This window comes from Equus przewalskii, chromosome 1, assembly GCF_037783145.1.
Source record: "Equus przewalskii isolate Varuska chromosome 1, EquPr2, whole genome shotgun sequence".
Taxonomy (NCBI): domain Eukaryota; kingdom Metazoa; phylum Chordata; class Mammalia; order Perissodactyla; family Equidae; genus Equus; species Equus przewalskii.
The window spans coordinates 55,541,133-55,567,499 of NC_091831.1; the positions used below are offsets into that span (position 1 = coordinate 55,541,133).

At 36.9% G+C, this 26,367-nt stretch overlaps 1 protein-coding gene across 26 annotated transcripts in view; it reads right to left on the reverse strand.

Annotated features, from left to right (window-relative positions):
- Nucleotides 1-26,367, reverse strand: part of CTNNA3 (catenin alpha 3) — a 1,517,748-nt gene that overhangs the window by 710,028 nt on the left and 781,353 nt on the right. The window lies entirely within an intron of this gene.

Genomic DNA, 26,367 nt, shown 5'->3' on the forward strand with positions numbered 1-26,367 from the left:
ATAAAAGAGATTGAAAAAAATTATTATGTGGTTCACCTCTAGGAATATTGCTACTATTTAAATTGATAAACTGAAAAGTGCTGTTGGGAGGAGACCTTGAAAATGTGTAAGGCAAGTTTAAGCAGCTGATAACTGAGGGAATTTACAGGATGAACTCCATGAGGAAAGACATGGAGGGAAAGTATAGACCATTAGGCAGCATGCCATACGTTACCCCCAAAGACTAAACCCGTACATCAATCTATACCTTCAAGTGAAAAGACTCCTTTACAAGATGTTCAAAACCATCTGTACCCTATCCAAATCTAACTTTTCAGTCCTATCTTCTGCAACATCTTCTCAAGTGCTATCATTTACAGTGACAACATTCCTATACTTTTCTATCCCCTCTCCCAAGTTCTTGCATATAATGTACCTTTGACTTCAGCAAGTGTCTCCCCAAATAACCCCCTGTTGAAATCCTACCTGTTCCTCAATGGTTTCCTCAGAGTTCCCCCGCCCCCAACAATTCTGCTCAAGAGTAAACTGTCACCTCTCCTTGTTCCAATAGCATTTTGAAAATTTCCCAGTATACTCATTTTGTTACTGGGCATTCCCATCACTCTTACTATTCTGTTAGAATCTTGATGTTGGCAGGTGTATCTTATTTTTTTTTCCCTTCCTGATAGTAACTTGCATAGGACTTATTGAATTACCTCAATTAGTTTATAAATGAATAACTTGATTCAAAACACAACATCCTTCCATTAGGGGCTTATTATATGCCAGAAATATGTCATAATAAATTCTGGAGAAGATTTTAGCATCTACCCATGAAGGCAGATCTAAAATACTCTCTTAGCTGAGGTTGCTTCTACCCACCTAAACCTTGGTTAGACCTAGATTTTTCAGGTAGCAGTGTTATTGATATTTAAGATGGGAAAAATTGCCCCATTTGAGACCATCATCTTATACACTGCAAGATGTTTGGCAGCATTGGACCCCTTTCTGCTAAATTTCAATAACTACTCCCAGGCAATATGACAGCCAAAAACTGGCCCTACACATTTCCAGATGCCTCCTACAGTGAAACACAGCACAGGAGTACTAAGTCCTTTACCACACGTTATTTTTGAGAGTGAGCATGCAGTATGTGCATAATGGAGACTGTGTCTGATGCAGGGAGGGGGAGAAGATGGAAGGAGAGAGAGGAGAGAGAAATAAAGCTCCGGATGTCAGAGCAATAACAGCCATGGTGGCAATCACCCAGATAAAAGTTGTGGCTACTTTCACAGCTCCCACCCAGCATTCTCCACGCCAGCAGTGGAGAATTATGAGAAGTTCCTGCAGGGCAATATAAGGCGGTGGCATAAACAGATAAACAATGGGCTATAAGACAGTTTCCAATTTTACCGAAAGAATCTACTCCTTATTCTCCAGTTTCAGGCAGTATTAGCTCTTGGTTGTAACTCTTTCCACTTCATGAAAGCAGAGATAGTCAAAAGGGGGCAGAAATGGGACAGGCAAAGAAACACACACACACACAAACACACACACACACACACACAGGGCATTAGGAATAATGTGGGAGACTCCCGTTGTGTTGGCCATAAAAACTCACTAGCTTCTATGACGTGATTCATCAGAACAACTAAAAGATGCCAGCCTTCTCAGAGCTAGCAGCAGTGGCACACAAAACGTTAATAAAGGATGACAGGAGGTGACAGCATGAAGAGATTCAATAAGAACTATAAAGATGATTTCCTAGTTTCTACCCAGAGCTTAACCTTAGTTTAAAACATTTCACTGGGTCAAAGACATTTTGTTCTCAAGGTAATAATAAACAGTCCTATCATTACAGAAAGTATATTCTCCCTTCTTTCTTCCTTTTCTCTCTCTCCTCTCCCCCATCTTTCTTCTTTTTCACCTCCAGCTTTTTATTGGGTCCTTGCTCTATTTATCCAGATTTATTTGGCTTTAGTCAAACCATTTTATGCCTCTTTATTCCTTTTGCATGGCATAAAAATAAATAAAGCAAGGAGAAATAGCCCATCTTGCTTAAAAGCCTTCGTTCCTTCTGTTTTCAAAGCCTTAACAAATCATGAAGCAATGAGCTAGGACTGAAGGTGAATTGTGTGCGCTGAGGTAAGGGACAGAAAGGGCAGGATATTAAAGCACAACCACAGATAACAGTCAAAGCCTGCCTATATCCCACGTGCTCAGAAGAGAGGATGTTCCTTAAAGGCAGCCTTGACAGGAGCCATCATTAAGTCAATACAGCCCTGCTAATGGAAAATGTACCACTTACACTGGAGTGCCGAGGAAAGATGCTGAGAAAACATGGCATGGATCAGCACTGTAGAGGGAAAGCAATCACATTCCTCATCAGAAAATAAACTGCCAGGAAAGACTTTATTGAAAAGAACAGCTCTGAGCACAGACTTGATTCAATGAGATTTCAATAAAATTATTGCTGCACGTTATAAATACTGTCCCAATGTGATCCAGGCTTAAAATCTTAACTATGAGTCTTTCCATCAATTCTGCCTCGCCACTGCTCCCATGTAACTACCACAGTTAACTGCTCTCTCTTGTTCTTCCCTAAAAGCTGCCCTCACATTTGAAAAAAGTTTTTTGTAAATAAACTCTCCTTGAATTATCCTAATTTGAGTGTTCCATCTGTTTCCTGTTGGGACCCTGCTAGAGAGAACTTTCTAACACTGTGTTGTCCACTATGATAGCCATGGGTCACATGTGGCCATTTAAATTTAAATTAAATTAAAATTAAATAACATTAAAAACTCAATTCCTCAGTTCCTTAATTTAAAGAGGAACAATAGTCACATGTATCTAGTGGCTACTGTATTATACAGCACAGATATAGAACATTTCCCTTATCACAGAAAGATGTATTAGCCTGCACTGTTCTAAAACATATCTTTGTTTCTTCAAATGTACGAGTTCCTACTTTTACACGTAACCTTTTATTTGAGAATAAAATAACAAGGAAGAAACAAACAAACAAAATTTCAACCCTCAAGGTGTTTACTCTCTGGTAAAGAAACTTGCGGTCCAATTATGTCCCTTCTTTGTGCTAAAATCCTTCTCTCTATTCCCATTGCCGATGGAATTAAGAGCAATCTCTTGATCATGTTGTTCAAGGCCCCACATGATTTACTACTGTACTTACTCATCAATCATTAATGGATACCTTAATGGATCCTTTATTTTCTATGCAATACAATCATAGCCTAGGAACTCTGCTCATATAAAAACCTCACTTGGCACTTCTTGTCTCCTATCTTTCTGATTATAGACCTAAGATTTAAATCAGTTACTAAATTTTACATGGAGGCTTTTTTGATCTTCTCAGCTGGAATTAATTATTCTCTTTCATTATACTTTCTTGTACTCCTTATTTTTTATGACACTTGGTTCAATAAACAGTTCAATCTCTTCAATAAATCTTTATTATTTACTATGTGCCAGGCGCTATACTAAGGACGAGTGCTACATTAGACCAAGTGCCTGCCTTTGAGGAGCACACATCTGATGGTAGAAACAGACATACACATAGTATTTAATAGAGGTATCCAGGGGCTGGCCCCGTGGCTGAGTGGTTAAGTTCGCGCACTCTGCTGCAGGCAGCCCAGTGTTTCGTTGGTTCGAATCCTGGGCGCGGACAGGGCACTGCTCATCAGACCACGCTGAGGCAGCGTCCCACATGCCACAACTGGAAGGACTCACAACGAAGAATATACAACTATGAACCGGGGGGCTTTAGGGAGAAAAAGGAAAAAAATAAAATCTTTAAAAAAAAAAAAAAAATAGAGGTATCCAGGGTAACACATGGATCAGTGGGAGCAGCACTCCCAATAAGGATGGAGGAAAGGTTCCTGAGGAGGTAACAAATGAGTACTGAAGTATACGTAGGAGTCAGCCAGGCCAAGGTGAAAAAGAAGGCCATTTTCAGGAGACAGAGAGAGCTTGAGCAATGGCAAAAGTCCTTAAGGAATATTTGGTAACCAGTATAAAAAGTATGAGGGAAGGCCAAAACCTGGAGGTTTGTGCCACATTAAGAAATGAGGTTGATCCGATAGACAACTAGGAGTCGTACAAATTAAGTAGGTGAGCCACACAGACAGACGTTATTTCAAATACACCAATCTGGATGGAGTCTGCACAATGTATTTTAAGAGATTAAGAACAGAAAGAGAAGGAAAAGTTAGATGGTCATAGCAACAGTTCGCAAAAGATGAAAAGTGTTAAAATTAATGCATTGGCAGTCAGGATAAAGAAAATCAACAGACTTAAGGATTCTGAATGAGTAAACGGGGTAGAATGATGACTGGCAGATGCTGGGGGTGAAGAAAAGAGAACCATCTAGGCTGGTGCCCAGGTTTCCAACAGCGATGACTGGCTAGATAATAGTGCTGTGAACTGAGAAGGTCATTTCAAAGGGAAAACCAGGTCAATATGAGGATGATGACATCAGTTTTGGAATCATTGAAGGGGTTGTGGAGAGCTCACCTCATTAGTACTTGTCCAATGGTTAATTGCTTTACCTGCATGCATCTCTCTCACTAGACTGTATGATCCTTGAGGGAGAGAAACTTCTTACACACAATTTGTCCCTCATAGCATCAAGCACAGTGCTTTGCACATAGTAGGTGCTCAAAAATTATTTGTTATATTGGGGCCGGCCCCGTGGCTGAGTGGTTAAGTTCTCGCGCTCCACTGTGGCGGCCCAGGGTTTCGCTGGTTCGGATCCTGGGCATGGGCATGGCACCATTCATCAGGCCATGCTGAGGCGGCACCCCACATGCCACAACTAGAAGGACCCACAACTAAAATATACAACTATGTACTGGGAGGGTTTGGGGAGAAAAAGCAGAAAGAAAGAAACGAAAAAAGAAGATTGGTAACCGTTGTTAGCTCAGGTGCCAATCTTTACCAAAAAAAAGTTATTTGTTAAATAAATAGAGAAAAGAAAGATTGAATAAAGGTCAATCTTTGGCAAATTCCATATCATTTCTGGGTCTTAATTTCCACACCCATAAAACAAAGATGTGCCCAAAATTGTTCTTATATTTCTTTCTAACTTTAAAATTCTATGAAAGCGCTATGTTCTCTAAAAAGAATTATAGAATAAAATGTTAGTTTTGTTGTACAATGTTGTGCATAAACAACCATTGAAAATGTGTCAGAAACATGTATGCATAACATAAATCTGCAATGGTACAAATAAAAGGAGATGTTTGAACCAGCAAGGCTGTGATGCTGACCTCAAAAAAAACTATGAAGACTCAAAGACTAAGGGGTGAGGTTTAAAGCAAAAGAAAATTTATCTAATTCATAATCAAATGGAAACGTTATCAGTGCAGAGAGAAGCCCTGTATGGAAAGAAGCAAGAAAAATGTTTTTGTTTTTGTTTTGCTATGTTTTCTTTTTGTTTTCATTTTTTACAGGTGTACCACTTTATTCAACCTTTTAAAATGACACATTTGCCTTTAAATTGGAAATCTTTGTTTCATGGTAAAGATGAAATATGCTGCCCTTAACTTAGTTCTTCTCTGCAGAAAGAGCTTTAAAAATATTTTATGCTTAACACATAGCAGAGGCACAGATTCCAGTCCACATTTTTCAGGCATGAAAGACATACAAATAGACAAGCATAAAAAAATGAAATCTCTTCTAGAATGCCACTGTACTGAATGGCATGTCAGGAAAACATCCTGACAAGATATCCTGAAAAATCTTTCTGAAGTAAGGTCTGTGCTAAGAAAATAAAACTAAAACAAACAAAAAATTAACTCTGAGACTTGAAATTTTTTTTAAAAAAAGAACTTTACAAGACTAGAATGACCTAGCTTTCAGGGGAAATAGGCTGAAGAATGCAAGTGTCTTGAACTTTTGTATTGTTTGGGAAAGGAAGATGCCACCCCAGGTAGCTGCCTGCTGGGGTGGCACTGGGAGTCGGTGAGGAGGAGCAACTTTGTCAAATAGCTACCACAGGTAAATATTTGCAGATATTGTCTCAAATGCCATTCAAAATAACTCTTCACACATTTGCACAAGAAAATGCTGAAGTTCAGTAAGTTTAAACATCTTACCCCTGGAAGAAATGCAATAAGTATGAGCATCAAATTAAGTTTAGCCTAATCGCAGCCTTTATCCAAAGTACTGTAACAAATTGAATGAGCTGTAACTTAAACCTAAATCAATATTTTATGTAAATTATATGTTTGTTTCTTAAAAATAATGAACCAAAGAGCATAGAAGTTTGCGGAGTTAGTTAAAATTATGTTTGAATCTGTGCTCCAACACTTGATGGCTACATGTCCTTGGACAAGTTACTTAATTTCTCAAAGCCTTCATTTTCTTACCTACAAAACGGAGATAAGAGAACAATCATATTATAGGGTTGTTGTGTGGAGTAAAGAGATGAAGGATGTACAAGTTCTCGCAAATAGTAAGGGTTCAAGAAATGGTAGCAGTTATTATTGTCCTTATCTATAGCGTCACCATTATAACTAACATTTGCATTTCCTGAACTACACCACCTGGCTGATTTCCCTATGCTCTTCCAAACACTAAACCTTTATTCTGGAGGGTCCTAATCTTTTCCCATTCCACAGGAAAATTCTTACCCCATAGATGAGAGGGCCTCATCCTCTATATCATCTTTTCTGACTCTCCTTAATCTCCATCCCACAATAAAAAGTAAAAATAAAACCTCTCTCATTTGTGTTTCCACTAATTTCTCTGCATATTTCAACAATAATATTTGTGAAACTTTTAGTCATCTTTTATTTATATACTCTGCCTGGTCTTTTAAATTGTCAAGTCTTAACTCTGTAATCTTAGTATCTATTATCATGCTTGGCACCCCGTTAATGGCTGTGGATAAAATAAATAAATGGAAGAATGGTTAGCTACACTTTCATTAGTAGTAAATAATATTCAGGGGGCCGGCCCTGTGGTCGAGTGGTTAAAGTCCACGTGCTCCACTTCTGCGGCCTGGGTTCACTGGTTCAGATCCTGGGTGTGGACCTACTCCACTCATCAGCCATGCTGTGGAGGCATTCCACATACAAAAATGGAGGAGGATTGGCACAGATGTTACTTCAGAGCTAATTTTCCTTAAGCAAAAAAATAAATAAATAAATAAAGAGGAAGATTGGCAACGGATGTTAGCTCAGGGTAAATCTTCTGCAGCAAAAGTAATAATAATAATATTCAGTTTTATCAATAAAATTAGTGCTAATATTTTTAACATAAGTAAGTAACATTCATCCTGTTAGCTGTCACATGTTCTATTAAATCGGTGTTTTTATTCAAAGACTGGTATCATTATTTCCTACAAGAAGGTACAACATAAACTTGGTATGAGGATGAAATCTAATCTGTGGATCAGAAAAAAGGAATTCTGAAATAAGCTCCCTGGGTGACCTTAACTAAGTTGAGTCACCTCTCTTAGCCTCAGTCTCTGTATCTGCTGAAGGAGGCCATTGCACTAAATGATCTTCAGAGTCCCTCTCAGCTCTAAAAGCGTGTGGTGCTGGAGTTTTCTGTTGATATAAAATCTAGTAAGCGTCTAGTCAAGTACTGAGAACGACACTGCAGCCCGTTGCATGAATTCTCAGACCAGAGGTGCTTATGCCAGACTGCAGGATTTCAACTGATATGCACCAAACATGAAAGAAATCTGTGGGTTTGCACTGCAAGAAAATTCAAATCGTCTCACTGTTCATGTTACTCACCTCCTTTGAACCTCAACAATGGATATAAACCACGGCCTTCTCTTTTAAAAATGTTGCCATGGAAAATCAGCCTTACATATGTGCAAGTGCAGATGCAAAGATCCACCCCAATGACCAATAGGTAACTTGGAAAGACATTGGAAGAGTCAGGAGTAAACTGATACTTTATTTCCTAAAATCACTGACTCTCACTATTTTCACTTCAAGCTATTATGATCTGTAATAACTTGCCTCAATCCATGCCTCATATTTTTCCTCTCTTCCTGCTAGAGTTTCTTGTTCTCTTCTCAAGCCCAGCAAACTCTGGAAGTGACAGTGTTTTTAATAAAGAGAAATTGAAAAGATAGAGTTTATTAATTTCAGTGATTCAGCATTAAACCAAATTTGCTAGAACCTCTGCTTTTATGGGTTTCAGACCTTGCCAGCTCCTAGGTCAGTGCCTGGTCCTATGATTCATGCAATGGTTACTATTAAATGAAGGGAAAATATTCAAAATTGAAGGTTTTACTTGGGTTCAGGCAGGATGCAAAGATATTGTGTATATTAATGGGTCCTAAATACCTGTCTCAGGACTCATGGTGAAAATACAAAAACAGAGATAAGCAAATTATTTAAACATAAGAACTGCCTTTTAATCTGAGAGTATTTCCACTTTTTTATGTTAAGTTTTGGTCATTTCTTTTTATAAAATGATGCCTTTATTTAATGGTAACATAATATTTTTTATTTGACATAGTCAAATAATAAAAAATCTCTGTCAGTCTCACAGGTTTTGTGTGTGTATTATTAAGAAAATAAATAAAAATAAAATTAAGACATAGTTTGGGGACTAATGGTTTAAAACAATGAAATAAGAAATCTCTCTAATCTCCCAGTCAAAATGGACTAAATCAGTCAGTTGTGATATTGGCTTACAAACAGAGATAAAATAATTTCTGTGCTTTTGAAACTGGACTTAGTTTCTGAACTTATTTAGGACATTTTTCATCAATTGCATTTCATTTAAAATAACATTTGTGTTAAGCTGTTATTAAAAGTTGGTGTAATAGTGGAATCAGATAAATATTCTTCAAGTCTTAGTTCCAAGACTTATTAACAAGGTGACTACATGCCAGTTACATGAACTAAGCTTCAGTGTCCTCATCCATAGGATGAGGGTGACAATACCTGCTTTAGGGGCTGTTGTGAGAATTAAGTAAGACAATGTACATAGAGCATGTAGGCCACTAACTAGCTTATAACTGACATTTAATGTTATATTTATTATTAGTAGTAAAAATAATTGTCTGTAAGATCAGTGAGGGTAGAGGGCATAAACTATTTTATTCACTGCTACATTTCCAGCAGTGCTTGTCCATAATAGATGCTCAGTATTTATGGATTGGAATGAATTACAAAAATGATGGAAATGAGAAATGAATGAATGAACATACGAAACATGATATAAATCTGTTTGAGGAGGATTTGCTCACAGTCATCAGAAATAGTGTAGAGATCTTGGTACACAGGACACTGAGCCCTTGAAAATAGTATATCTCCAGGACAGTCAATATAGACGAAATATAGGTATCTAGGTCAAAGTTCACAAATTGTCTATTATCAATTAAGGGTTAAAGTGTACTTTATGTCTTTACTGACATTTCAATTTCCAAAATCCCTTTACTTAGTCATTGTCAGAGATTCTTAGCATATTTAAGAAGAAGATCTGGCTGATTCTAGACATTATTTTGATGTTGTGATGCCTGACCCAGCAGCCAGCTTCAGGAGAGTCCCGATCCATGAAGAAAACAGCTGTGATGCTCATGTAAGAGTGTCTGTAAGAAAGTGGAAGAATGCAATGTTTTATGTTGTCAATTATCCCTTGAGTTCTTACAGCAAAGACTTTTTAAATGACATTCAAAACCACTACCAGAGTCTAATAAGCAAGGATATGGCATTATATACATAGACCAAATAGATTTCTTTCCATCTTTTAAATAAAACTACTGTTCTAGGGCAATTTTTCTGTCTCTACAATGCTTGGGAAAGTAGAATATCAGAACAACACTGATCTCATTAAAATTTTATCTTCTGTCATTCCTCTAGTTTCTTAAGTCTAATTCCTACTCTTTTTGTTTCCCAAGCTGGGTTTTCACAGTTCAATTATATTCAGTATGCTCAGCTGCAGCCGACAGTGAGCTTTAGAGAGTATGAGTTATAGACTGTCCAACAAAGTTTTCCCATGGCCCATGCATAGGAAATCTAGACCAGATACAATTCTACCATTCTGATTAGTGCTTTCATTTTCACCATCAACTGTAATCTGTATCTTGCAGACATATTTAACACTAGAAAATAAGAATACAATGGATTTATTCTTTACCGATTAAAATAAATATACTCTATCGTTGCTATCTTCAATTAGCACTTTCAAAGTTCACAATTCAAAGAGTTTCAGATTCTGCAACATGGGGGAAAGTGAAATAAAGATAGGTTCCACTTTAAAGAAACTTGGCATATGAAAATTTTTCTTTCAAAATAAATTAGCAGATAATGATTTTCTTTACAATTAAAATTGCTTTATAGACTTCTTATAGAAAGTCCACCTAGCCTATTAAAAATATTATTTGTTATAAAACTTCATTTGTGCATACATCTTTAACTGAAAAAAAAGTCTCATAAACAGCATCTAACCTATGTGCAGTCAGAATAAACACTGATTTATATCATGTAATTTGAGAGGCACCAGTGGCTCCTGCTTGAAAATATTCTCTCCTTCCCATGACCCCATACCCAGACCCTAACCAATATATGAAATTTTCCATTCCTCTCTATTTCTTTTAAAATGTTTAGCTTTAACAAAAGCACCAAGATGCACACAGGGCATTTCACACTGATGTGTCAGACCAAGGCAATGATTTTCAAAAGAAATAATTAAAAACCAGTTACATGACTCTGAAACCTCACATCTATAATGAAGTGGAACTGGGAAAGAATTTTTGGAGAGGATTTATATCGATAAAGGTAATCTGGGACTCCTGTCCTCCTCCCTGCGTCCTAACCCGTGCAGGTCTGGTAAGAGAGACTTCAATGGGCCCATTTTGAAAGCATGATATGAGTCCTTGGCAGGTGAGATTCAGTGGGCAAGTGTAAACTCTCTCCCAAGAAGTCTGCCTGGTGAGAGGTAGCTGGCTACTTGCTGATGAATAGACAGAAGAAGAGGAGACTAAATTCCAATGTTTACACATTTTCCATGATCCAGGTATGAGCTTCATGCAAAAGAGAGTTGGTCTGGGATCATCTTGGTTTTTGTGCAAGATCATAGCCTAGATCAGTAAATAAAGCTAAGCTGAGAGGAGTTATAGAAAGTGCTGGATTTCGAGAATAAGCAGTCAGCTGCAGGAGAAGCTATCACTCACACCCAGTAAATTGAAGGTGAAATGGGGACCTCCAAGAACCTCATGAAGTCACCTGTGCCAGGTTTTTCCATTTGCACCTCCAGATCCACTCACCACCCTTTTTCCCCACACTCTCTGCCTCCCACAGCCCAGATTTCAACAGGAGGCACAGGAGGGTGGGAGGAGAGTAAGGTTGAGATATTTATTTTCTTGTTGCTGCCCTGAGGGGCTGCCGTAAGTTAACAGTGTCCCTCTCCTGAAGACCACTGCTCCTGTCAGACAGCCTTCTTCATACAGCTACCTTCTCAGGGGCCAGGAACCACTCCCTCACTTGCTCCTTCAGGCCTGGGAGTGGGTGGGCTCCCTGCAGTTGCTAGCCCAGGGTCTTGCTCCATGCATTGTTGGTTACCCCAAATCTTGTCCACATCTAGGTAAGTAGGCCCTTTAATACATTCCTCAAATTACCAGCTTGGTATACCATGTTTTCTCCTTCTGGGACCCTAACTGATACAGCAAATCCACGGGAGAAGTCAGCTTTCAACACCCAGAGAGCAAGTAATAACCTTCCTATTCCCTCTATGTCTCCTCCTTCCCCGTGCTGCACGTCAGAAAAGGGGAGAAAAAAGAAGAAAAAGCCAATAACTTCTCTTTTCCCACTGCTCATTTCCCACTTGCAATAAGCTTGAACTGTGGGAAACTGGGGCCCAATTTAAATCAAGATAGAAGTTTTGACAATTACTTTCTAACAATTGATTAGAAGAGAGGGAGTGACACAGAAGACCTAAGATAACTAGAAAAGTTTTGAGATTGTTTGACGTTTCATCCAGAGTTAGGGGAAGAATTTACCCACTGTATAAAATTAAAGGGATAGTGAGAGAGAAAAGTATACGTGCTTTATTTTACCTGATTTTTGAACATCCTAGTTATTTTAGTTTTAAGATTCAATAGCTGCCTTGGAAGCATCCACATGTTAGGTATGTGTTATTGGCAAAGCATAGTAAGAGGAAGAGGATTTGTTGAGAAATATGTAGAATATGCACATTCTCAGAAAGCAGCCCTGAGGATGGTGTTCAGGTCAGTCAAGGGGAAAGCAGGGCATCAAAAAGGAGAAGATTTACAGGCACTGAGTCCGACTTTAGAGTGTTGTCCCAGACTCACCCAGCACCCTACTAACAGAATGATGCAAATTTAAAATTTGCCGTGCAACTTCAAAGAAAATCCTTCTCTATTAAACTGATAGTTCTAAGATTAGTTCCAAATACATCTTTCTAAGTTTCTTTTTTCATTCAGAATACTGACGTGGAGAAAAACAATCTCTACTTAGTGAGTCAGAGGAGAGGGTTTAAGTTCTAACTTTTCCGCTTACTAGATGTGTGAACTTGGGCAAATCACGTAGTCACCATGGGTCTCAGTTTCTTACTCTGTAAAATGGGATATAGAAATAGACCTCTTGGGATCCCTTCCAGATCTGATCTCCATTTACCAAATATTACTATTAGGGGTACTTATTGCCCTTTGGTTGTATTTGCCTCCAAGGAAGAACATTTTTCTTTCACTCCCTAGGAGAGAATAGTAGCGGAGAAATATTTCCGGTTTGTTGGTCCTTAAAGGAGGAACAACTTAGCTGGTGAACGAGGTCGGACAGAAGGTGGGAGGTCTCATTCACAGCTCCATCTCTTGTGGAGTTTTCTCTCTATCTTGTCACTGCCGCCATAGCAGAAGGTGAATTCTCAGGGAATTGCTGAACAGGCTTTAATTTAAGGAAGAGGGAATAGAAGGCCCTTTCTGACGAAGACCAGTCACCTTGTCCGGTTTTGTTAGTTCTAATTTCCCTAGGAGGGAGGAGGGGCAAGTGGCGGGCCGTAACAAAAGCACAAAAGTAGGTAGACACTGGTAGCAAAAGATATTCGCATTCTCAGTCCAATCTGCAAGCTTTAAAAAGAAAGATCATTTGGCCTACAGCATGTGTAATAGATGCATGTGCTACCACATCCTTTCAAAAATGCAGATTTAGTGAGTGACTCTTCTCCAGATAGTCAATGCACACAGATTTCTAAGGTCCTTCAGTAAGCTTCAATTAACCCTATCGAACAGAGCCTAGAAAACACCCATGTACCTAAGAGGCAAAACTAAATACTGTACATTCAAAAGGGAAACTATAAAATAACCATTTGAAATGCGCTTATGAATGCAAAGCAGTTAATGTCACTGTTTTCCCATCTTTTCAGGACATTTATACTTCACTCTTCATCTGACGTTTGCAAGGCAAACTAGGTCACACCTTTGCTTCATTATTATTTAGCACTGAACAAAACTCAGTCAATTTAACTTAATAAATTTATCATCTAGTTTGGTTCAGAGGGGTTCAGAGTCTTAAATGCTGGGTTTCTATTTGTTTAATGACCACTGCTCTCTTTCCCAAGGGTCAACTTCCCCCCTCACTGAGACTGTGCAAACTGGCCTACCCAGTAGAAGAGACGGATATCTGGAGAGCCGTAAAGCAAGGCCCTCTGAGCTGGAGTGATTTGGAGGTGGTGCTGTGTATCAGTTCCGGACGTCAGGGAACACTGATAACAGCCCCGCAAAGCTCCCGATGAAGCCCAGCGGAGTTGCAGGAGATTGCTCTGATGATATTCGCCAGAACAAACCATAAATTCTGAACTCAGAATTAGGAATGGCCTGTAAACATCAAATAATGGGTGTCTAAATTGAAAATGAAACTATCTGTTGCCTGTAATATTTCTTGCAGGGTGGCTTAGAGCGCCAGTAACATTAGAGACAGGCGCGATCCTTCTCAATGTCTGCTGTTAGAAGGCTGAGGATATTAACTCCTCCTTCCATCAACCTCAGAGAAACAGAGCTAAACGAACTAGCTAGAAATCATGGGGCACACAACACAGATTTAACATTTGGCAGCAGGAACAGTACAGGTTAACAAAAAATACAGAGAAGCACGGTATTGCATTAGAAGAACTGTACCGGCAAGCACTAAAGGAGGAAGCTCAAATGATTTACGTGGGTCACTCTTTCACACCCATATATATATATATATATATATATAGTATACAAAGCTGGACCTTCTAGCACTTGATTGCAGGAAGTGTCAGTCAATTTAGTGTGAATCTATATTACACAACTATTTTAAAGATATGAAAATTTGTAGATCCAGAATAATGGCAGATATATACTGTTGAAGCTGGGCCATGACTTTAACGATGTTTTAGGCACTTATTAAATAGATAAGAATCATGTGTAGTAAGTGCATATTTAGTTCAGTAGGATAATTTATAAATAACAAGTGTGTTACCTGTTACAAGTGTTACAAGTAGGTGAAAAGTTTTTTCTACCACTTTATACATAAAACATATTTTTTGCTCTATTTATATGCTTACTAAAGCTTTGTTCTTATGAAAAGAAACTAAAGATTTATAGATTAGTGGCATCTAAATTCACGAAAATTTACTATTACCCCTCCTAAATCAATGTAAACATACAATTCATTTAACCAAGATTTTGATTTTTATAATGACTTGTGGAAGAACAGAAGATACTGATTCTTGTGAGTTCTTGATACTGTAATTAAGTGGAATATTTTCAGTGTTGATATAGGTTAATATTGTTCATGAAGCAGTTAAATGGCAATGTGGGGTGGCGGTAGGGGTGGTGCTATTGAAAATATTGGACAAGCAGGAGTGCATGAGCACCAGCACTTCAGCACAGGGGCCCCGGGTGGGGGGATAGGAGCTACTGCCTATCAGAACAAAAGGATCTAGTATTTCAGTGATCACTGCTCTGGTAGTAGCACGATGCTGAATGTTAGCTCAGTGGCACTTGCTGCTGGAGAAGTGAAGGGACAAGATATTAAAATCGATACACAGAAATTGCAAGGCATACCTGGGCCTCTTTTATAAGCATTGTGCTTCAATTAGGTGTCTCTACCCAAAAGTATGTTCCCTATCCCCACCTCCATGACTCTACAGACCAGAAATACTCAAGTTAAAGAGAAAGAGAGCTAATAGAGAAAAATATTATTTCTGAATCAAGTAAAGCCATGGCCAATATTTTGCAGAGTATATGGAAGAGAAACAAAGGCTAAATAAGACAAATAATATGACAATAATAATGTTAAATGTTAATAGTTCACTTATAATGTACCAAGCACTGGATTTACAGACATTATTTTGTTGCATCCTCTCAAAGAATCTATGAAATAGTTGCTGTCTGTCTTTGGCATAAGCAAACTGTTCTTCATGAACTCAGAGATAGTATGTGCTAGAGCCAAGCTTAGGACGTAGGTGTCTCTGACTCCTGAGGGTTTAATTGCTATGTTACATTGCTCCTTTATTGCTAAAAACCTGTTTCTAAAAATAAGACTTAAGTTATTAGATTAGCAGACATTAACTAAAAATAATCCATATACAGAAAAGCAACATCCCAGCAAAGAAAATGTAGGACAAGAGCAGTGTGAGACACAAAAGAGAGCCACCAGGCAATGGAAGAAGAGGGACAAGCTTATACAGAACATAAGTTAACTTCCTTGCATCTTTTGTGCAGAGGATTTGGAGTTGAACATCAAAGAACCACTGGAGAGTTTATATATTTTGTGATATGCCATAATTAATGTACAATAAAGTGTATATTATTCTCTTCTTAGGTAATAAGATTGGACATCCTAATCAAATAATTTTATTGTCCTAACAGAATTTGAACCAAACACTATCTTTATGTCTAAAACCAAACCCCTGACCTTCTCACTGGAACGTGGATCACCTCACCGCCAGCCATGAAGAGCCACACACTGGAAATCCAGATACCAGCTCCTCCTTCTGCCTCCAATAGCTCATGAAGGCCTTTCATTTATACTGCTGGAATCCACTCACTTTTATCTTCACCACCACCATGATCTTAATCCTCTATTGCCTAGACTACTGTCATTGTTCTCTAACTGGTCTACCTGTAAATTCTCACCCTCCCAGTCTCCTAGCCGATGCATTCTCCACTCCACAGTCAGTGGGATTTTAAAATAAATAAATAATAAAAAATTCTCCACATGTCATGTCTCCTTCTTCAAAACCTATCAGTGGTTTCCCTTTGAAGGATTTTAATCAGAGACTCAAATCCTTGTATCCTAACGTTCCCTGGGTCTTATATCTTAAGGCCGTGGTATAGTCTCTGCCTAACCGTCTCTCCAGCTCCACCTCAGGCCACCTCTTTACTATTTATGTTCCAACCATTAAGGCTTTCCAAAGTCTTAAATACGCCATTCCCTCCCTCTCCACAGGGCTCTGTTCATGCAAATCTCTCAACTCAGAATTCTCTTCCCACTCCCCACCTCCTGTTTCTTACCCTGGTTATCATTTAAGAATCCTTACCATCTCATTTGCAATGCCGTTTCTCCCAGGAAACCGTCCCAGACTCGCAGCACTTACAAATGCTTATTATAGCTTGTAATTATAAATTCATTTTTGTGATTAATTAATGTATATCTCCCCCAATAAATAGATTGAAAATACTAGGAGGGCAAAGCATTGTGTCAATTTTCTCCACTGCTCTCTCCTCAGCATTTAGTATAAGCTGCAATAATTATTATTGATTAATTACTCATATTAAAAGGATGTGTGTTTTTATACAAATATTGAGACTGAATGAACCTTATTACAATCGAGATTTTCTCACCAGAGTAAGCAGTACTCTGTGAAACGTCCTATCTAACCAACACTCATTTCTATATGGGTGGGCTACAGATTACACTCATCCACTGTAAGCTGGTTTGTGTTTAACTTGTACAAATGCAAAACATATAGGATTTCACTGGGAAGATGGCACTCCATATGAGAGAATAACAATACTCCTATAGCACTATTTTGTAAAATAATTTTAAAAGATTAGTAACATTACACTTACAAATTATAAATTATGATGATACATTTACCTCTTGAATTTATTTCACTAGTTGCTTGTGTTGTTTTAATATACCAAATGCTGACTTAAAATATCTTATTTTCTAAAATATATATATATAAAACCTCCTTTAACATTTAGTTTGTCAAAGAATTCTTTTTTCTGAAAATGGGTAATTTACAATCATTTACAAGAACAACTAATGTCACAGTGTCTATTAATAGTTCTCTTATTCCGTTCTTTTCAATTTGTGACAGTACCAATAACTCATATAAACCACAATTTTAATTTTTAAGTATTCCAGAGCAGCGTTTCTCAAACTTCAATGTGCATAAGAATCTTCTCCGGATCTTACTAAAATGTAGATTCTGATTCTTTTTTTTTTTAAGATTGGCACCTGAGCTAACATCTGTTGCCAATCTTCTTCTTTTTTCTTTTTCCTGCTTCTTCTCCCCCGAAGTCCCCCAGTATATAGTTGCATATTCTAGTCGTGAGTACCTCCGGTTGTGCTATGTGGGACGCCGCCTCAGCATGGCATGAGGAGCTGTGCAGTATCTGCACCCAGGATCTGAATCGGCGAAACCTTGGGCTGCGGAAGCGGAGAGCGTGAACTTAACCTCTTGGCCACGGGGCTGGCCCCCTAGATTCTGATTCTTTAGGTCTAGGTGGGGCCTGAAATTCTGCATTACTAACAAGCTCTCAGGTGATACTGATAGAGCAGGTCCATGGACCATATTTTGAGTAGCAAGGATATAGAGTAAATCAAATACTCTTATATAAATCTGACACTATTTAGATACCTAACACTTTGTGTTCTTTTTCTTTTTGCTTTGAATTCTGGCGCACAAACATATATAATCAACTTAATATTATTAATGCCCAAAATCAAACGCCAATCACTACTTGGCATTCTATCCTACCTGTTTTTGAAATACCAAAATCTATCCTGGAGTAACAGCTGTAATATTAGGCAAAATCATGGAAGCTACTATCAGGAGTAATTAGTGTATTCTAGAACAAGCTTATAAAGATTGTCTAGTTACCCAAGTCTGGGCAAGAGTTTGCCTAAAAGCCATTATTTAGGTAATCAGAAACTTCTTTTCTAGAAGTTCACAGGAGTGTTGAAGGGTTTTCAATTAATGGCTTTTCATTGACTGACGGAACATGGAAGACAAAAGAATCTTAGTAAATATGTACAAAAGACACTTCATTTTATAAATGTGGAAACTGAGTCAGAAACTGACCAGAATTCAACAGCTGGTTAACGATAGAGTTAAAATGAGAGTTAAGTTTGTAATCCACCAGTGTTGGGTGCCAAATGGTAATTCAGTGGTTGTCTTATATGGTGAAATTCCTACTGTGAAAGAGGCTCACAGAGATTTCTAGCTTAAAATAAATTATCCAAATGTCCAGTATCTATTATATACTAGGAACTTGCTGTTCTCTGTATAGATGCTTTATCTACTTTAGTAGTCACTCTGAAGTACATTATAGAAGAGGAAATAGAGTCAGGTACATTAAACTTTTGTGTGTGTATGTGTGTGTGTGTGTGAAGAAGATTGGCTGGTCTTGAGCTAACATCTTTTGCCAATCTTCCTCTTTTTGCTTGAGGAAGATTGTTGCTGAGCTGACATCTGTGCCAATCTTCCTCTATTTTATGTGGAATGCCACCACAGCATGGCTTGACAAGCAGTGCTGGGTCTATACCCAGGATCCGAACCTGCAAACCCCAGGCCACAGAAGTGGAGTGTGCAAAGTCAACCACTACGCCACTGGGCCGGCCCTTAAACTGTTTTTTATGAGTGGGAGAGTCCATAATCTTTACACTATACACTACATATTTTAAATGTTTGTCAGTATTTTTCACATTTTTATTGTAACATCCTTTGAACTTGAGCTGTTATTTAATGCACATTAAATAGGCTCATGACGTCTGCTCTGTTGATGTGTCAGTATAGTAATATGTCTGCAACTACATAAAGAGCTCTTCTATTTATTCCCTGTATTGGGATCATATTCCTGACCTTTCCCCCTACTAGAGTTACATCCAGCTTGGTTATCTCATGAGACATTAGTCACAAATACAGTAATAAAGCAAATTTGGAATTTTGAGTCACTAAAGATCAAAGTATCCCACTCACCTTCTGCTAAGGCAACTATTTAATTGCAGGCTCATACATTTTAATTCTAAGCATTTAAGATCCAACTGCCTGGCCAGAAATAGATCCCGAAGGACCTGGTTAAAACAGTTAGGTCATGGTTTAGAAGGGCACAGAGATAACATGGGAAGAGAACTAGAAATGTAGAGACAACCCCACAAAACTCCAGTCAAATGATTCAGTTTCTGGCCCTTAAACACAACCATCCTTTACTCAAACGTGTTGGGAAAATGTCGTGGATGGAAGTCAAGTACTAAGCAAGTCTAAAAAATAGCAGTCTGAAAGACCAAGTAAATATTAACGATGAATGAATGAATGAAGAAAATAAACCTGAGCTATATCCAAAAGCACTGAAGCTTCTGAGGCCATGAGCCATGTGACAAAGTAAAACTGATCTTAGCACGATGATCTAGCCATCCCTCTCCAACACGGTGTCAATGCTTCAATCTAGTACACACGTGTTCTGGGCTACCTAGGTTTTTCATGATTATCATTCTTATTATCTTCTTTCATCATTACCTTTTTCCTTTTGTGTGTCTAGTCTTCAAAAACATGAATAATAACTATTCTTTGGTTTTAGAGTCTGTTGACACAATTTCAAGAAAAAAACAACTGGAGTTAGTGAAGAGTTTGTAAGTTTATTTCCTACTGAATAACAAGGGTGAGAAAGTTAATTTGTTGGCCACCAAAGTGCCTCAAGTGATTATGTTTTCTTTCTTTATTCTCTATGTTTATTCCCAATTCCTCAGACCCAACCAAAGTCCCACCGCGGAGCAGGCTTATTTCTTGAAGGCCGAAAAAATTTTAAGTATATCACCTCAACACTTGTATGGTGGCAAAGTACCTTTAGCTAGGTGATGCCTATGTAGTGGTTAAATTATGGTTCCCGGGATGGCAATTCTGCTTTTACACCACACTAGCAGCCCTACAAAGATACAGTTCACTGCCTCAATGGATTCAGCAATAAAAAGGAACACATTTAAATACTAAAGCCATTGTGCATGAATAAATGGCAAAATAAAGGAAACCCTTTAAGTGCTTTCCAGCAGCTTAACCCAGAACCATTCAATTTCCCTTTATTTGTTCCTCTTAATAACTTTTTTCCCTAGGTAAAGCTGGGAGAGCACAGTGCCATTGTGACCTTGCATTTGGTATAAAGCCAATAACACATATTGACACTGTCAATAGCTATGTGTGTGTGATTCTCCTATTTTTAAAGGGGAATTTTTTTTAACGGAACACCAAACCAAAGGCTTGGGGCTTGCTTTTTCTAAAGTTTTTATGATTGTCTTGCCCTAGGCCTCAGGTTATTTATTTCAGTTCCATTTGGAGAGATGGAGCAGGGTTGTGCCTGGATTGACATTTTCTTCAGTTTACAAATGAAGTTAAGCTCACAGAGTGAGGAAAGTAAATTAAGCCAAAAATTAGCATAACAATAATTAGCACGTGTAAAATTTCCTAATAATCTCATATTCATTAGCTCATTTAACAGTCCTCTCAATCTTATGATGTGAATAAACCAGGTATTATAGCTCTTGTCAATTATTATAAATTCATTCAGATAGGAACCTAGATTGGACTGTGATATGTATCTTACCACAAAAAGACTATTAACTCCGTAAACATTACTTACTTTCTTCTTGATGTTTGCTAATTAGCTCAGCAGAGATAACTACCCACTTGAATTTTGGAATTTTAAAAACTTGCTTATATCTCCATTGTCAATGAAGAATTAAAGCTTGAAAACATCAAATGTCATTTAGTTACCACATCTTATTCAGTCTCCTCTAAATTTTCACTAAAATACCCATGAAAACGTATGAAAAAAGTTGAAAATTAATAACAATATTGATAACTATGTCTTGTAATTAACCTATGTTTAGAATTATTGACTATCATTAGTTAGGATGAAGTCAGTTTAAAAAACAATTGAGCTGATTTAAAGGTTGTTTAAAGGAAAATACTAGGCAAATAATAGTGTGGTATTTAGATATGGAAAAAATTAAGTTCACTTCAGAGGTAGGCAAAGGATTGTCTAACCCAGGTAAGATCAGTAACTCTTTCTACATCTAGTTAGAGATTCCATATCACAGAAAATATTGGGTGGAAAATGGAGAGAACTAGAGACAGTACATTGAATTTTAGGAGTTGAGGCCCAAACAGGTAAACTTTTGTCAGTGCTGTGTTCATATAAAAAGATTCTAATATCACTGTGTGGAGAATATGGTAGTCTTTTTGCCATATACTTCATCTGTTTAAGGTCTCAGAAAAGCCAAAAAATTAGGATAAAAAGTAACATTTCAGGCTTTTTAAGCCATATTAGATGAAAGCCTGATAAACAACTACACTTGTTCTATGAACCATAAGCCTTAATCTTTCATTCATCTATAGATCTAAAGGGGGATTCAGTCAGCTAAACAAAATAGAGTATACAACTAAATAGTGTGATTCAAAGGTTACACATATGCACTGTTTCTTAATAAACAACAAACCATGAGAGAGCTTTCCTTGTTCATAGAGTAAAAAGGAGAGGGAAAAAGTCATCATTTAGAGATTACAAAGGGACTCTAAACCAAGCTTGGACAGAACCAAAATGATATGCCAACAATTTAACTCACTGTCAGAACAAAATTCAAGACCCTTAAAGGAAGATTAAAATAATCCAGAGCCTCTAAAATATATGATCCACAATATTTAGCTTACAATAAAAATTAAATAGGCATGTAAAGGAACAGGAAAAGGTAACTGATAAGAACTCAAATGGCCAATAGAGATTCCCAGAGATTTTCCAGATAACGGCGTTAATGGACAAGGACTTCAAAATAGCTGATTAACACGTCCATGAAAATGAGCAATAGATGAGCAAAATATATGAAAATATAGAGCATTTCCACAGAAAATTAGAAGCTACAAAGTATCATATGGACATTTTACAAGATCTATATACTAGATAATCCTCAGGCTCTGAATCTATCTCAGAATATAGAAAATCTGAAGATTTTTTAAGCACTATAACATTATATGTAATGCTGTCTATGTAATTTTAAAATTTGGATAAAATGGATGTCTTTATGAAAAAAAATATGACCAAACTAACTTACGATAGGTAGTCTGAATAGGATAATTAGTGAAGTAGCCAAAAGATTTTCAAAGAATTCCAAATAGATTTTTAAGCTCAGATGGCTTAATGAGTGAGTTCTTTCAAACTTTTAAGGAATAACAATTTTTAAAAACCCTCACATAATATAAATTGTTCCAGAATAAATAAAAATGGAGAAGGCTCTCAATCCATTTCACTTACTAGTATAAGCTTATTTTTAAAAATTTGACAAAAAGAGCACAAAAACAACAACAAAGACGTAGATCTCACCTATAAAAACAGATGTAAAATATTCCTAGATAATATGTAGTCATGTTTCACACACACAAAAATTCAGACTTAGATGGCTCCACTAGGGAATTCTATCAAAAATTTAAAGCCATACTAATCTTACATAAAATCTTCCACAAAATACAGAAAGAACATTGTCCAACTCATTTATGATGCCAACACGACCCTAATATCAAAACCACACTAAGTCATGACAAGATAAGAAAATTATAGGCAAATTTCTTTCATAACTATACATGCAAAAATTTTTAACAAAATGTTACCAAATCATATTCCCCACTGTATAAAAGGGATAATGCACCTCAGCCAAATAAGCTTTATCTCAGAAATGCAAGATTTGTTTAATATTCAGGAATCAATATCATTCATGACATTAACAGAATAAAGGCAAATAATTACATGATCATTTAAATATATGCAGAAAAATCATTTAAGAAAATTCAGCATTCATTTATGATAAAATGTCTCAGCGAACTAGGAATAGAAGTGAACTTCCTCAACCAAAGATAAATCTACTACTAATGTCAAATGTTTTTTCTTCTAAGATTGTACTTAAGACAAGAATATCCATTCTCCGCATCTCTATTCAACGCTATGCTGGAGGTCCTAGTCAAGGCAGTGAGGCAAGAAACAAAACTAAAAGGCATAACGAAGACTAAGGAGGAAGAAAAGCTCTCAGACAACACGATTCACAGACAACATGATTGTGTACATAGAAAAATCACAATAAATCCATTATTGAAATACTAAAGCCAGTAAGTAAATTTAGGCAGATCATAGGCTACAAGATCAATGTAAAAAAAATCAATTTTATGTCTATATACTAGCAACAAATGGAAAATGGAATTTAAAAAACAGTACCATTTGAAATAGCATCAAAAATCATAAAACACTCAAGGATAAATTTAGTTTAAAAAACGTGCACAACTTTGCACTGGAAACTGTGAAATATTTCTTATGACATACATATATTGGAAAAGTAAATACTGTTACATTGTCAAGCCTCCCCAAATTAATCTGTGGATTCAACACTACCTCAATCAAAGTCTTAGTAGGGTTTACTGTCAAAATTGGCAAGCTGATTCCAAAATTTATATGGAAATGCAAAGAATTTAAGATAGACAAAATAATCTCAAAAAAAGAAGAAAGTTGGAAGAATAACAGGGCCTGATTTCAAGACTTCCTATAAACCTGCAGTAATCAAGAAAATCTGCAAAAGGATAGAGACATAGAGCAATGAAACAGAATAGAGAGTCCAGAAATAGATGTATCTTTACATCATTACTATGTTACTTACAAAGTCTCCTGAGCAATTAATGGGAAAAAGTGTCTTCAATAAATGGTGCTAGGATAACTAGATAACTATATCAAATTAAAAAAAGAATCACAATATCTTTCTTATACCACACACAAAAATTAGTTTGAAATGGGTTCATAAATGTAAAACCCAGGAGTAGAGACTTTTTGAGGAAAACATAAAATGTTTGCAATCTTAGGGGAAGTAAAGATTTCTTGGACATGAATGATAAAGTAAATACTAACTTCTATAACTAACTATAAAAGAAAAAATGATAAATTAGACTGCTCATAAAACATGATCTAGCAATTGCATTTCTAAGCATTCCCCAAAGAAAATGAAAACAGAATCTCGAAGAGATATATGCACGCCAATGTTTATCGTAGCATTACTCACAGTAGACAAGATCAGAAACAACTTAAGTACCTGTCAATGAATGAATGGATAAAGAAGATGTGGTACCTACGTACAATGGAATATTATTCAGCCATGAGAAAGGATAAGCCTGCCTTTTGCAACAGCTTGGAGGGAACTTGAGGACATTATGCTAAGTGAGATAAATTAGACAGAGAAATACAAATATTGTATGATGTCACTTGGATGAGGAATCTGAAAAAGCTACACTTGTAAAAACTTGTGTTATAAGATCTGGTAGTTACCAAGGAATGGGGAGCAGGGAGATAGGACAGATGTTGTTTATGGGTGCGAACTTGCAATGAGTAGTAAATAAGTCCGGGAGATATAATGCACAGTATAGCGAATATAGACAATATGATATTATAATCATTAAACTTGATAGGAGACTAGGTTTTAATTATTCCAGTCACTAAAAAGAAATGATAATTATGTGATGTGATGGAAGTGCTAATTATTGCCACAATGGCAATCATATTACAACATACAAATGTATCAAATAGACATGTCATACACCTTAAATTTACACAATATGTCAAATACTTATCAATTTTAAAAAAGACAAGAATATAAATAGGCATGCCACAAATTGGGAGAGAATATTCACAATACATATATCTAACAAAGGACTTGTATTAAGAATATGTAACTCCTTCAACACAATAGTAAGAGGACAAATAAAAACAATAAAAATGGGTAAAAAATTTTTGGACGCTTCACAAAAGAAGATATATGAATGGCCAATAAACACATGAAAAATTACTCAACACCAAATATCATTATGCAACTGAAAACCATTTCAACATCCACTAAAATAAATAAAATTAAAAACACTGACCACACCACATGTTAACAAGAATGTAGAACAACTTGGAACTGTCTTCCATTGTTGGTGGGAGTGTCAAATGGTTCCACCTCTTTGAAAAAAGATTTGGCAACTCATAAGACTCAGTATGCATCTAAGAAAAATTAAACTATGTATCTACAAAAATAATTGTACAAAAATATTCATAGCCATTTTCATCACAATAGCCCAATACTGAAAACAACTTCACTGTCCATCAACATGAGAATGGAAAAGTTCATAGGTTATTCATTGAAAGGATTACTATGCAATCATTAAAAATTCAAACTATTGATGTAGGCATCAACATGGAGGGATCTTAAAACCAGTTTGCTGAGTGAAACAAGCTTTACACATTTCATTTATATGAAACTCTAAACTGAGAAAAACTAATCTATAGCATGTTGTAAATATTCTATATTTCTATTCTATATCTTGTTAGGAGTATGAGTTACGTGAGAGTATATGTTTTTCAAAAGATACCAAACTGTAAGTTGTAAAATTTCTTCATTTAATTTCAATATACCTCATTTAAAAAAATGCAAACGTGGGGCTGGCCCCGTGGCCGAGTGGTTAAGTTCGCGCGCTCCGCTGCAGGCGGCCCAGTGTTTCGTTGGTTCGAATCCTGGGCGCGGACATGGCACTGCTCGTCAGACCACGCTGAGGCAGCGTCCCACATGCCACAACTAGAAGAACCCACAACGAAGAATACACAACTATGTACCGGGGGGCTTTGGGGAGAAAAAGGAAAAAATAAAATCTTTAAAAAAAAAAAAAAAAAAAAAAAACAACGTGTTGCACCTACTTATTTATTCTTAAATACGTAATTCACTTGTTTCTTTTTCCAAGCTAAGTGATTTTTAGTTCATTTTGGTTTGGTTCTGGCTTTCCACTTAAATCTCTTTTCCTGCCTCTAACTTATGTTTTACAACCATCCATATCAACGACTTATAATTCCCCAAACATACATTTGCACATGAATTCTGTCTGCTCGGAATGTCCTTTCTCTCCTTCTCCACCTACAGAACTTTCACTTGTGATGTTTAAGACTCTGCAGTGAGTTCACTTCCCTTCAGAGCCTTTCCTCCTCTCCTAGGGAAGGCTTTGGAGAGGAAGTTAATCTTTCGAAAGACAAAGTTAATACCTTCTACTTCTGTTCAGTTCCGCACCTCATATTACTGCACATTGAACATTTCAAGAATTTATTTGCATGTCTCTTTCACTATATATAGTCCTTAAGAG